At 39.4% G+C, this 12,691-nt stretch overlaps 1 pseudogene; it reads left to right on the top strand.

Annotated features, from left to right (window-relative positions):
* Positions 1–4,218: 4,218 nt before the first annotated feature.
* On the top strand, positions 4,219–4,652 carry LOC129685492 (ubiquitin-conjugating enzyme E2 L3-like; annotated as a pseudogene).
* The last annotated feature ends 8,039 nt before the right edge of the window (positions 4,653–12,691 follow it).

The following is a 12,691-nucleotide window of genomic DNA, read 5'->3' as shown; positions in this document are numbered from 1 at the left end:
CAAAACCATTCAATGGAAAAAAGACAGCATCTTCAACAAATGGTGCTGGTCCAACTGGATGTCCACAGGCAGAAAAATGAAAATAGATCTCTATTTATCACCCTGCACAAAACTAAAGTCCAAGTGGATCAAAGACCTCAACATAAAACCAGATACTCTAAATCTGTTAGAAGAAAAAGTGGGGAACAGCCTAGAACTCATTGGCACAGGAGACAACTTCCTGAACAGAACACCAACAGCACAGGCTCTAAGAACAACAATCAATAAATGGGACCTCATGAAACTGAAAAGCTTCTGTAAAGCAAAGGACACTGTCATCAAAACAAAACGCCTGCCTACAGATTGGGAAAGAATCTTCATTAACCTTTTATCTGACAGAGGACTAATATCGAGTATATACAAAGAACTAAAGAAGCTGAAAAGCAGCAAACCAAGTAATCCACTTAAAAAATGGGGAACAGAGCTAAACAGAGAATTCTCGACAAAGGAATATCGAATGGCAGAGAAGCACTTAAAGAAATGCTCATCCTCATTAGCCATCAGGGAAATGCAAATCAAAACGACCCTGAGATATCACCTTACACCCATCAGAATGGCCAAGATGAAAAACTCAAGGGACAACACATGCTGGAGAGGTTGTGGAGAAAGGGGAACCCTCCTCCACTGCTGGTGGGAATGTAAACTGGTTCAACCACTCTGGAAATCTATCTGGCGCTTTCTAAGACAATTAGGAATAGTGCTTCCTCAAGACCCAGCTATACCACTGCTAGGTATATACCCAAACTTTGCTCAAGTACACAAAAGGGATATTTGCTCAACCATGTTTATAGCAGCTTTATTTGTAATAGCCAGAACCTGGAAACAACCCAGATGTCCATCAATGGAGGAATGGGTACAGAAATTGTGGTATTTTTACACAATGGAATACTACTCAGCAATCAAAAAGGAGGAAATCATGAAATTTGCAGGCAAATGGTGGGATCTAGAAAAGATCATCCTGAGTGAAATATCCCAGAAGGAGAAAGACAAACACGGTATATACTCATTTATATAGACCTATAAGATATGATAAACATAATGAAATCTATACACCTAAAAAAGATAATCAAGAGAGCGGACATGGGGTAAGATTATCAATCCTCATTTTGAAAGACAGATGGGATGCGAATTGAACTTTGACAGGAGTCTACTGAGCGCATTTGAAAGACTCTAACTAGCAGTGTTTTCAAAGCAAAGACTCATGACCAAACCTTTGGCAGAGTACAGGGAATCATAAGAAAGAAGAGGAGTTAGTCTGATGGGGAAAGGATAGGAGCTCCACAAGGACCAAATATATCTGGGCACAGGGTCTTTTCTGAGACTGACATGCAACCAAGGACCATGTATGGATATAACCTAGAACCTCTGCTCAGATGTAGCCTGTGGTAACTCAGTAACCAATTGGCTTCCCATAGTGAGGGGAACAAGGACTATTTCTAACAGGAACTCAATGACTGGCTCTTTGGCCTCCCCACCCCCCAAGGGAGGAGCAGTCCTGTTAGGCCACAGAGGAGAGCTTTGCAGCCAGTCCTGAAGATACCTGATAAAACAGGATCAGATGAATGGGGAGGAGTTCCCCCTTATCAGTGTACTTGGCAAGGGGCACGGTGGAGATGAGGGAGGGAGGGAGGGACTGGGAGGAAATGAGGGATCGGGACAAGGCTGGGATACAGAGTTAATAAAATGTAACTGATAAGAAAAAAATAAAATTAAAAAAAAAGAAAAAAAATTGTGCTTCTCACATTTAAAGCTGCTTCTTTGAAAGGTGAAGATGTGCTTTTATCTTGTATTTGTGTATCTAAAAAAAAAGATGAATGAAAATATTATATATTTTATATATAATATTATATATCATAATATTGCTTAAAACCTGAAGTTGGGTGCTGGTGAGATGGCTCGGTAGATAAGAGCACTGACTGTTCTTCCCCAAGGCACAGGTGGCAATTCACAGCCATGTGGCAATTCACAGTTCAAGGGTATCGTGTGTTCTTTTCTGATGTTTCTGGGCACCAGGCATACATATGGTACACAGACATACATGCACATAAAATATAAATTTTTAAATACAAATTAAACAAAATAATGTTATTATATCTTGATTATCAGGTACCTCATCAAGCAGACATCTATTTTCAACAGTTAGTGATCATTACCCAACACCCAAAATAGACAAAGCATGAACAGTCAAAATACAGTATTTTGGGGTTAAAACCCAAAGTCTACACTTACAAAGAAACCAGAAACATCCACCACAGGACCCTAAGGTGCCATTTATAAAAGATAATGGAGCAACATATCATGCTACCCGTATTGGTGGGGTTTCTTTTCAAGGTGATCTCCACACCACAGGAAAACACAAGCAAGATCAATAGATTAGACTACAATAATTTTCCTTTAACAAGTAATGAAGACAACTAAATAGGGAAAGAAAATATCTGCATACTACATGCCTGATCATGTATTCACATCAAGACCATATTAGAAATCTGCATAACTATAAAGGAAAAAAAAAACTTGATTAGCAGATCGACAACAGATATAGCATCTCTCCAAGGAAGAGCCACAAAGCACCAACAGGTTCAGGAAGCACAGTTCACCTCCTTAGTCATCAGAACTATGCAAATCACACTATTATGTCTTCACCAGAGGACAGCTATTATCAAAAAGACAAGAGATAATCAGTCTGCACAGGGATGTGGAGAAAATGAGAACCTTGCCCACTGCTGACAAGCATGTTAATTAGTACAGCCACTGTGAAGAACAGCATGGTGGTTTTCTAGAAATTAAAAATAGATCCATCAGTCTAGCCACTAGGTATACATAAAAAGAAATGAGCTAAATATATTGAAGACATACATTTTATGTTCAGTTCTACACTATTCTCAATAGCCAAAAACTACATAATCTCAGGGTATTTTAACTGGTGAGTGGAGAAACAAAGTATTGTATCTATAATTTGGCATATTCAGCCATTAAAATTGATTACCTGTCATTTTCTAGATCATGGGCTGACCTGAAGATAACTTTATATGGCAGAGGAAGACTTCTGGCAGGTGATCTCCTTAATACACAGAATCTTTAAAATATTATTCTTTGTACATTGAGAATAGAATGGTAACTACTAAAAACTGCATAAGGGATTGTAGAAATGGTGGCCACTCAGTGTCAGCTGTGGTTAATAGGTTCTAATTAGGTTCTGTTATGATGTGACACAGCAAGGTGACTATAAATAGCAATAATATCCTTCAGATTTGAAAAAAAAACTATGAGAAAGATTTCTCTACCATAAAGAAATAGTAAACATTTGTGGAATCGATATGTGTAATCTGACTTAAACAGTATAAATGCACATGTACCTCAGGACACCACGTACAGATAAATATTTATAGTGTTGATTTATATACTGAGAGAAATAAATACAAATGAGATCTGTATCCTATTTATATATTTGTTTTTACTGATTTCAGCATTGATGAATATTTTAAGTGCTCTTCCACTGAAAGGATTCTAAGCCAGAGACAGGACCTCATTACAAGCCTAGACTGGCCACCAATTTCCTAGTCTTCCACTATCAGCCCCATTAGTGCAAGCAAACAACACCATGTTAAGATATGCCATTTAGTTATAATAATATTACATCAACATTCTATATTAATTGTGACAAATGCATGATATTAAATTAAAATGCTGACATTTATGGGAAACAAGGTAAAGTACATGAGAACTATCAATAGCACATGAAACTTTTCCATTGAGCCCAAATTGTTCTGAATTTTAAAAAAAGATCTTCATTAACTCCATATCTGACAGGGGTTGAGACACAAAATACATAAACAACACAAGTAACTAAATATCAAAAAACTTAAAATCCAATTAAAAGTGGGATTTTTACAGATCTAAACAGAGATTTTGTAACAGAGGAGTCACAAATGGCCAACCACTTGAAAAAATATTTGCTATCCTTAGTCATCAGGGAAATGCAAATCAGAATTGCTGTGAGATTCCATCTTAAAACTGTCAGAATGGCTAAGATCAAAAAATACCACTGACTGTTCATGCTGTTGAAGACTTGGAGCAAGGGGGGAACTCCTCCATTGCTGGGGGGAGTTGTAATACAAACTTGTACAGCCACTTTGAATATCAATATGGTGGTTTCTCAGAACCAGATCCAAGATTGCGAGCAGCAGGAACCAGATGAAGGAGCTTGAAAAGATTTGCAAAAAAGCAATGAAAAACTTCAATTTATTGACTTAACAAGGGCTTATTATTCTTGAAAACCCTCCATATGATAAGGGGGCCTTTAAAATTGAAATCAACTTTCCAGAAGAATATCCATTCAAATCACCCAAGATCACATTTAAAACAAAAATCTACAACCCTAATATTTATGATAAGGGGCAGGTCTGTCTGCCAGTAATTACTGCTGAAAACTGGAAGCCAGCCACAAAGACTAACCAAGTAATCCCGTCCCTCACAGCACTGGTGAAAGAGCCGAAACCCAAGCACCCACTCCCGGCTGACCCAGCTGAAGAATACACTGAGGACAGTGAAAATTCTGTAAGAATGCTGAAGCGTTTACAAAGGAATACGGGGAAAAGTGACCTGTGGACTAAAATCTGCCATGAGAGATTCCAACAAGTTTGAGCAGAGACCCTGAGCAGTACATTCAGATACCCCTAAAAGCAGGACTCTGCGGAAAACTGACATGTGCACCAAGCTGGCATGCACCTGTGGCAGTTACTAACTTTATACAGTTTCTTAATCTAAAGTGGTCTAGGTAACCTGTAAAGAAGGATTAAAATAAATGTCTAAAATAAATTGGAAATATTTCTACCTCAAGACCTAGCTATATCTTTTCTGAGAATATACCCAAAGGAAACACCACCATACAAGGACACTTGTTCAACTATGTTGATAGAGGCTTTGCTAATAATAACCAGGAACTGGAAGCAACTTAGATGTCCCTCAGCTGAAGAATGGATAAAGAAAATGTGGCATGTTTACACTATAGATTATTACTCAGTTGTTAAAAACAATGACATCATAAAATTTGCTGGCAAATGATGGAACTAGAAAGTATCAATCTGAGCGAGGTAAACCAGACTCAGAAAGACAAACATAGCATGTCATCACTTATAAGAGTATATTAGCTATAAAGTAAAGAATAACCATGCTACTACAATCCACATACTCAGAGAAGTTAAGTAACAAGGAGGGCTCAAGGGGAGGGGGAGGAACACATGAATCTCACTGTGAAGGGGAAATACAATAGATATAATGGGTGGATGTGGGGAGGGATCTGCATGGAGGCTGTGGGGAGCACAAAGGGAGAGAGTACTGGGAGAGACAACTGGAATGGGGAGCGTCTCTGAGACAAGTTAGAAACGGAATATAATGAAACCTCTAAGATACCTACACAGGTGGTTCTATCTATGGTGGATATGGAGCCTGAAACAGCCATTCCCTGTAACTAGTCAAGACTTCCAGTAGAGAGATTGCTCTACCAACACAGCCATAAAACCTTATATCTACTATTTGTCCTGCCACCCCAAGATGTGCTGGCATAAAGGTGGTGCAGAAAATTTGGGAGTGAAAACCAATGTCCATGCTTGAGATCCCATGCCAGGAGAGAACCAGGCTGAGACCCATGCCTGCCACTGACTGGAGGACCAGCATCCTAAGACTAGGTAGTCTAGAGATCTAAGGGAGAAACCAACATGACTGGAAAAATCAATGAAATTATTCCCAATGATATTTTCCTATATTCATAGATTTGTGCCTAGCCTAGTTGTCATCAGAGGCTTCCTCCAGCAACTAATAGAAGCAGATGCATAAACTCACAACCAAACATTAGACAGAGCTTGAGGAATCCTGTGGAAGAGGGGGAGAAAGGATACTAAAACCAAACGAGTCAAGGACACCACTAGAAAAAGCAAAGAATCAATTATTCTGAGCTCATAGGTGATCACAGAGACTCAACCACCAAACAGGGAGCCTGAATGGGACTGACTTTGGTCCTCTTCACATATTTTACAGTTGTATAGCTTAGCCTTATGAGACTGCTGGAAATGTGGGATCAGGGGCTGTCTCTGACTCTGTTGCCTGCTTTCTGGATCCTTTTCCTTCTGCTGGGTTGTATCCTCTAGCTTTTATAAAAGAAGAGGGGCCTAGTCTTACTGCAAAAAGACACTGTGGCTGGTTGATATCCATAGGAGGGCTGACCTTATCTCTTCTCTTTTTCTTTTCTTTTATTATTATTTTGTATATTTCAATATTTGATTGATTGATTGATTGATTGATTGATTAGTTTACTTCTGCAATTACTACGCAATTGTAGCACCCTTTCTTCATTTTCTATTGGGTCCTACCCTCCCTTCTCACATATCCACCTCTCCTAGACCACAGAAAGGCAGAGCCCTCTCCCCTACTATCTGACCCAAGCTTATCAAGTCTCATAAGGACTGTGTAGATCTTCTTCCTCTGTGGCTGGCAAGGCATCCCTGCCAGGGGAATGTGATCAAACAACAGGCTAAGGAATACATGTCAGAGAAACCCTTGTCCCCTTACTATGGAACCCATATGGAGACTAAACCTGAGCATACGGGTCTAGGTCCTCTTCATGCATGGATTTTGGTTGGTGCATCAATCCCTGCAGAACCTTCTGGGCTCAGATTTTTAGCTCTGTTGGTCTCCTTGTAGGGCTCTTGACCCCCATTTCCTTCTATCCCCACCCCCCTTTTCTTCCATAAGACTCCCTAAGCTCTGGACAAAGTTTGACTATGAGTCTCAGCATCTGGGTAGAGTCTTTCAGGGGACATTTATGATAGGCGCCCATCCTGTTCCCTCTCTTCAAACACTTTTGGTATTTATTCTATTTGCCCTTCTGAATGAGAATTTGGCATCCTCCTAAGGGTCCTCCAGTTATTTCGTTTATTTAGGTCTATGGATATTAGTATGCTTATCCTGTATTATATGGCTAATATTTGCTTATAAGTGAGTATATATCATGTGTGTCTTTCTGGTTTTGGGTTACCTCACTCCTTTCCTCAAGAAAAATAAAGGAGGAATGGTTGCTGGGTAGGAAAGAGAAGAGATGGTGAGGAAAAACTAGAAGGAGAGGAGGGAGGAAAAACTGAAGTCAGGATGTATTAAATGCATGCATACATACATGCATACTTACATACATAGGTCATTCAGAAGTTAAAGTTCTCTGACATTCCATAGCCTTCTATTGAGAATTCTCTGTTTAGCTCTGTACCCCATTTTTTAATTCAATGGCTAAGAAACACCTAAGGCTATGCTCAAAGTCCGTAACAAGGAAATGCAAATCAAAACAACTCTGAGATTTCACTTTACACTAAACAGAATGGCTAAGATCAAAAATTCAAGGGACAACAAATGCTGGAGAGAATGCGGAGAAAGGGGGACCCTCTTCTATTGTTGGAAGGAATGTAAACTTGTATAATCACTTTGGAAATCAATCTGGCTTTTTCTCAGACAGTTAGGAATTGTGATTCCTCAAGATCCAGCTATACCACTCCTAGGCATATATCCAAAAGATGCTCAAGTACACAACAAGGATATTTTCTCATGTTCATAGAAGCTTTATTTGTTGCAGGCAAATGGTGAGAACTAGAAAAGATCATCCTGAGTGAGATATCCCAGAAGCAGAAAGACACACAGGGTATATACTCACTTATAGGTAGATATTAGACATATAAAATAGGATAATCATACTAAATTCTATACACCTAAAGAAGCTAATCAAGAAAGAGAACCCTGGAAAAGATGTTCAACCCTCATTCAGACAGGCAAAAGAATGGAAATAGGAAGAGGGAGAAAACAGGGAACAGGACAGGAGCCTACCACAGAGAATAAGCCTGCAGGGTATCAAAGCAGATGCTGAGACTCATAGCCAAACTTTGGGCAGATTGCAGGGAATCTTATGAAAGGAGGAAGAGATAGAAAAACCTGGAAGGAACAGGAACTCCACAAGGAAAGCAACAGAACAAAGAAATCTGAGCACAGGGTTCTTTTCTGAGACTGATATTCTAACCAAGGGCCATGCATGGAGATAAGCTAGAACCTCTTCACAGATGTAGCCAATGGCAGGTCAGTGTCCAATTGGGTCCCCAAGTAATGGGAACAGAGTGTTGGGAGCCTTGACTTAAGTGGCCTGCTTTGATATTTAAATTTCGGCCCAGGGATGGCTTTTAGCAGGCCTTTACTAATGGCAGAGAAGAACTTGCAAGTCCATCTCCTTTTGTTTGTGACAGCAGGTGGGGTAGCTTGTGAGGGTCACACCTCTTCCTCAAGCTCCTTGTGCAAATTAACCTATTGTTCTGAGATATTTTACTGGCTAAAAGTAACTCCTGAAAATAAAGAGGTCAGAAGGCTGGAGGCAGACGAGGAGGCAGAGACTTGAGACTTGCTGCTGGCACTGCTTGCTGCAGCAGCCTGCCTTTTGCTGTGGCTGTCGAGTCTGGACCTTTATAAAAGGTTTCCTGTGTGCTGTGTGTTTATTTTATTAATATTAATCCTCACTCCCGACTCAAGAACCATTCGACTCTGCTGGCTGGCTCCAGCAACAGAGACTGTCTCTAACAAGAACTCAGTGACTGGCTTATGGATCACCTCCCCCTGAGGGGGAAACAGCCTTACCAGGCCACAGAGGAAGACAATGCAGCTACTCCTGATGAGACCTGATAGACTAGGGTCAGATGGAAGGGGAAGAGGATCTCAAATCTCAGTGGACAGGGGGAGGGACATGGAAGGAGAAGACTGATGGAAGGTAGGAGTAGAAGGGGATGAGGGGAGGCTACAGCTGGGATACAATGTGAATTAACTACAATTAATAATAAATAAATTTTTAAAAATACACATAATGTGAAAACAACCCATATGTCCCTCAGTGGAGGAATACATACAGAAATAGTGGTACATTTACACAATTGAATACTACTCTTCAATTAAAAGCAAGGAAATCATGAAATTTGCAGGCAAATGGAGGGAACTAGAAAAGATCATCCAGAGTGAGGTATTCCAGAAGCAGAAAGAAAAACATAGTATATACTCACTTAAATTAGACATATAATGTAGGATAAACATACTAAAATAAAATCTGTACACCTAAAGAAGTTAAGCAAGAAGGAGGACCCTGTGTAAGATGATCAATCCTCACTCAGAAAAACAAATAGGTTGGATATCTGAAGAGGGAGAAAACAGGGGACAGAAAAGGAGCCTATCACACAGGGCCTCTGAAAGACTCTACTTAGCAGGGTATTAAAGCAGATGCTGAGGTTTATAGCCAAACTTTGAGCAGAGTGCAGGGAAAATCTTATGAAAGAAGAGGGAGATAGAAAGACCTGGAGGGGAGAGGAGCTCTGCAAGGAGAGCAACAAACTCAAATACCTGGGCCCAAGGATCTTTTCTGAGACTGGCACTCCAATCAAGTACCATGCATGCATATAACCTAGAACCCCTGCACAGATGTAGCCCATGGCAGGTCAATGTCCAAGTGGGTTCCCTAGTAATAAGAACAAAGATTGTCTCTGGCATGAACTCAGTGGCTGACTCTTTGATCACCTCCGCCTGAGGGGGAAGCAGCCTTACCAGGCTGCAGAGGAAGACAATGCATCCAGTCTTGGTGAGACCTGATAGAATGGGATCAGAGGGAAGGGGAGGAGGACCTCCCCTATCATGGATTTAGGAAAGGGCATGGGAGAAGATGGGGGTGAAAAGGTGAGATTGGGAGTGAAAGAATGAGGGAGCTACAGCTGGGGCAAAAAGTAAATAAACTGTAATTAATAAAAAAAACTAAATAATAGTGATTAAAATTTTAAAAAGGAATTTAAAGTTCTAAAATGACTGAAACATATACTCAGCATGTCCAATATATTATTATAGCTCATGTTAACATAAAAATCAATGTAAGAATAGTGATTTATATGAGCAACAGTTTATCATGACTTCATATGTGACTTCTGCTAATATTAGGCATCAGTGTGGCTTGTTTTGGGAAACTGATAAACTATGGTTCGCTCGCATTTTAATGGAACACTCAGAAATTCCTCCACATGAGCTACTGGTAAATTAAGAAAACAAACAAAAAAACCTGGAAACCAAAATGCACTACATTTAACAAACAATATTAGAGTTCAAAGGATAGCCAATGTTTTTTTCCTTTTCTATTCTTTTCTTTTCTTTTCTTTCCATTTTTGGACTGCAGTTATATGTAGACCTCTGAGAACCTATCCCCTCAAGAAGAAAGAAAAGAACAGGAGGAGGAAAAAGTGAAGGAAGGAATAATGGAAGAAGAGAGAGAACTCAGTTATTACCTGAAGGTGTACAGTGGAATGGGGAGAATTTCCAATTCACAGAATTGAACATGAATAAAGCTTACTCATATTTATGAGTAAGGTTTCTCAAGGAACACTGTAAACTATTTTCAAAACAAAGAGTCAGTGTACAATGATGTATGTTAATTAGAACCATCAAAATACAGTTACACAGCAGAGCTAAAAAGCAGAGAGGAAAGTTCAAATAAACCCAAGAGTTGCAACCTGCAGTTAAAAAAAAAAAAAAAGTGATGAGCCAGTGGATGTCTGTGATGGGAAATGGAAGAGAAATCCTGCTCATTAAAAGATGAGTTGTCTCAATCTGGCTGCCCACATAGACTCAGTTTTCATGAGAAAAAAGTATAGTTCCTTCTAATTTTCTTTATCATAACTTCAAATATCAACAGAAGAATGGATACAGAAATTATGGTACTTTTACACAATAGAATACTACTCAGCAATTAAAAACAAGGAAATCATGAAATTTGCAGGCAAATGGTAAAATCTAGAAAAGATCATCCTGAGTGAGGTATCACAGAAACAGAAAGACACACTCAGTATATACTCACTTATATAGACATATAAGATATGATAAACACACTGAAATCTATACACCTAAAGAAGATAAACAAGAAAGAGGACCCAGGGTAAGATGATCCATCCTCACTTAGAAAGACAAATGGGATGGACATTGGATGTAAGAGCAAACAAGTAACAGTACAGGAGCCTACCACAGAGGGACTCTGAAAGACCTACCTAGCAGTGTATCAAAGCAGATATTAAGACTCATAACCAAATCTTGGGCAGAGTGCAGGGAATCATATAAAAGAAGGGGAAGTTAAATATGACTTGGAGAGGACAGGAGCTCCACAAGGACCAAATATATCTGGGCACAGGGGTCTTTTATGAGACTGTATCTCCAACCAAGGACCATGTATGGATATAACCTAGAACCTTTGCTCAGACATAGCCCATGGTAGCTCAGTATCCAAGTGTGTACCCTAGTAAGGGGAACAGGAACTATTTCTGACATGAACTCAATGGCTGGCTCTTTGACCCCCCCAACCCTTGAGGGAAAAACAGCCCTGCTAGGCCACAGAGAGGACTTTGTAGCCAGTCCTGAAGATACCTGATAAACCAGCCAGCATCAGATAAAAGGGAGGGAGGTCCTCCCCTTTCAGTGGACTTGGAAAGGGGCAGGGAGGAGATGAGTGAGAGAGGGTGGGATTAGGAGGGAATAAAAGAGGTGGCTACAGCTGGGATACAAAGTTAATAAACTGTAACTAATATTTAAAAAATAAAAATTTAATTAAAAAAATAACTTCAAATATATGTATCAATCTCAAAATTCTTAGAATTGTTTACTAGAACTCATGCAAAATTTTCTTTTATGAGAAAAAATAAAAATTCTATTTGGTGATTTTCAAACACATCAGAAAATTAGTGCAAACATTTGAAAATAATCATCATATTTAAGGTATGAAATATTTAATAATTCCTTGTTACATGTGTATGGAAGCTCATATATATAATCAGTATTCTAAACATGAGCAACAAAAATAAAAATCCACCAGTGAAAAGGAAAGTATGTGTTTAAAGATCAAGATCATTTTAAAATGGATATAGTCTAGTAGAACTCATTAGATTTCATTAAAGGAATATAAATTTAAATATTATTATGAGGAAAGTGAAACTGTTAATATATTGGCCCCAAAGGATTAATAATTATTTACTTGATTGCTTATAAAATGAATTAATTTTAATAGACAAATATCAAAAATAGGTTGATAGGGGCTTTTACGTTAAAAGGAAACAAGTTGGATAGGAAATATGCTTGGCAGGTAGGGAAGTTAAAGGCAACAAGTGGAATACAATGACATTGTGTATTGTATACATGCATGACATTTTTCAAAGAATTAATTTTTTAAATTGTATTTATTTATGTGTTTCAATTTATTCCCTTTGTATCTCCACTGCAGCCCCCCACCCTCATCTCCTCCCAGTCCCACCCACACTCCCTCTTCTCACCCTATGCCCTTTCCCTAGTCCCTTGATAGGGGAGGTCCTCCTCCCCTTCTGTCTGACCCTAGTTTATCAGGTCTCATTAAGACTGTCTGTATCATCTTCCTCTGTGGCCTGGCAAGGCTGCACCACCCAGAGGGAGGTGATTAAAGAACCAGCCACTGAGTTTACATTAGAGACAGCCCCTGTACCTCTTACTAGGGAACCCAATTGGAAAGTGGGCAGCCTATGGGCTTCCTCTGAACAGGGGTCTAGGTCTTCTCCATGCAAGGTCCTTGTTTGGAGTATCGGTC

Source organism: Psammomys obesus, unplaced genomic scaffold, assembly GCF_907164565.1.
Source record: "Psammomys obesus unplaced genomic scaffold, mPsaObe1.curated_primary_1811, whole genome shotgun sequence".
Classification (NCBI taxonomy): Eukaryota; Metazoa; Chordata; class Mammalia; order Rodentia; family Muridae; genus Psammomys; species Psammomys obesus.
The sequence above is the reverse complement of the archived record's forward strand: the minus strand, read 5'-3'. Positions and strand labels throughout refer to the sequence as shown.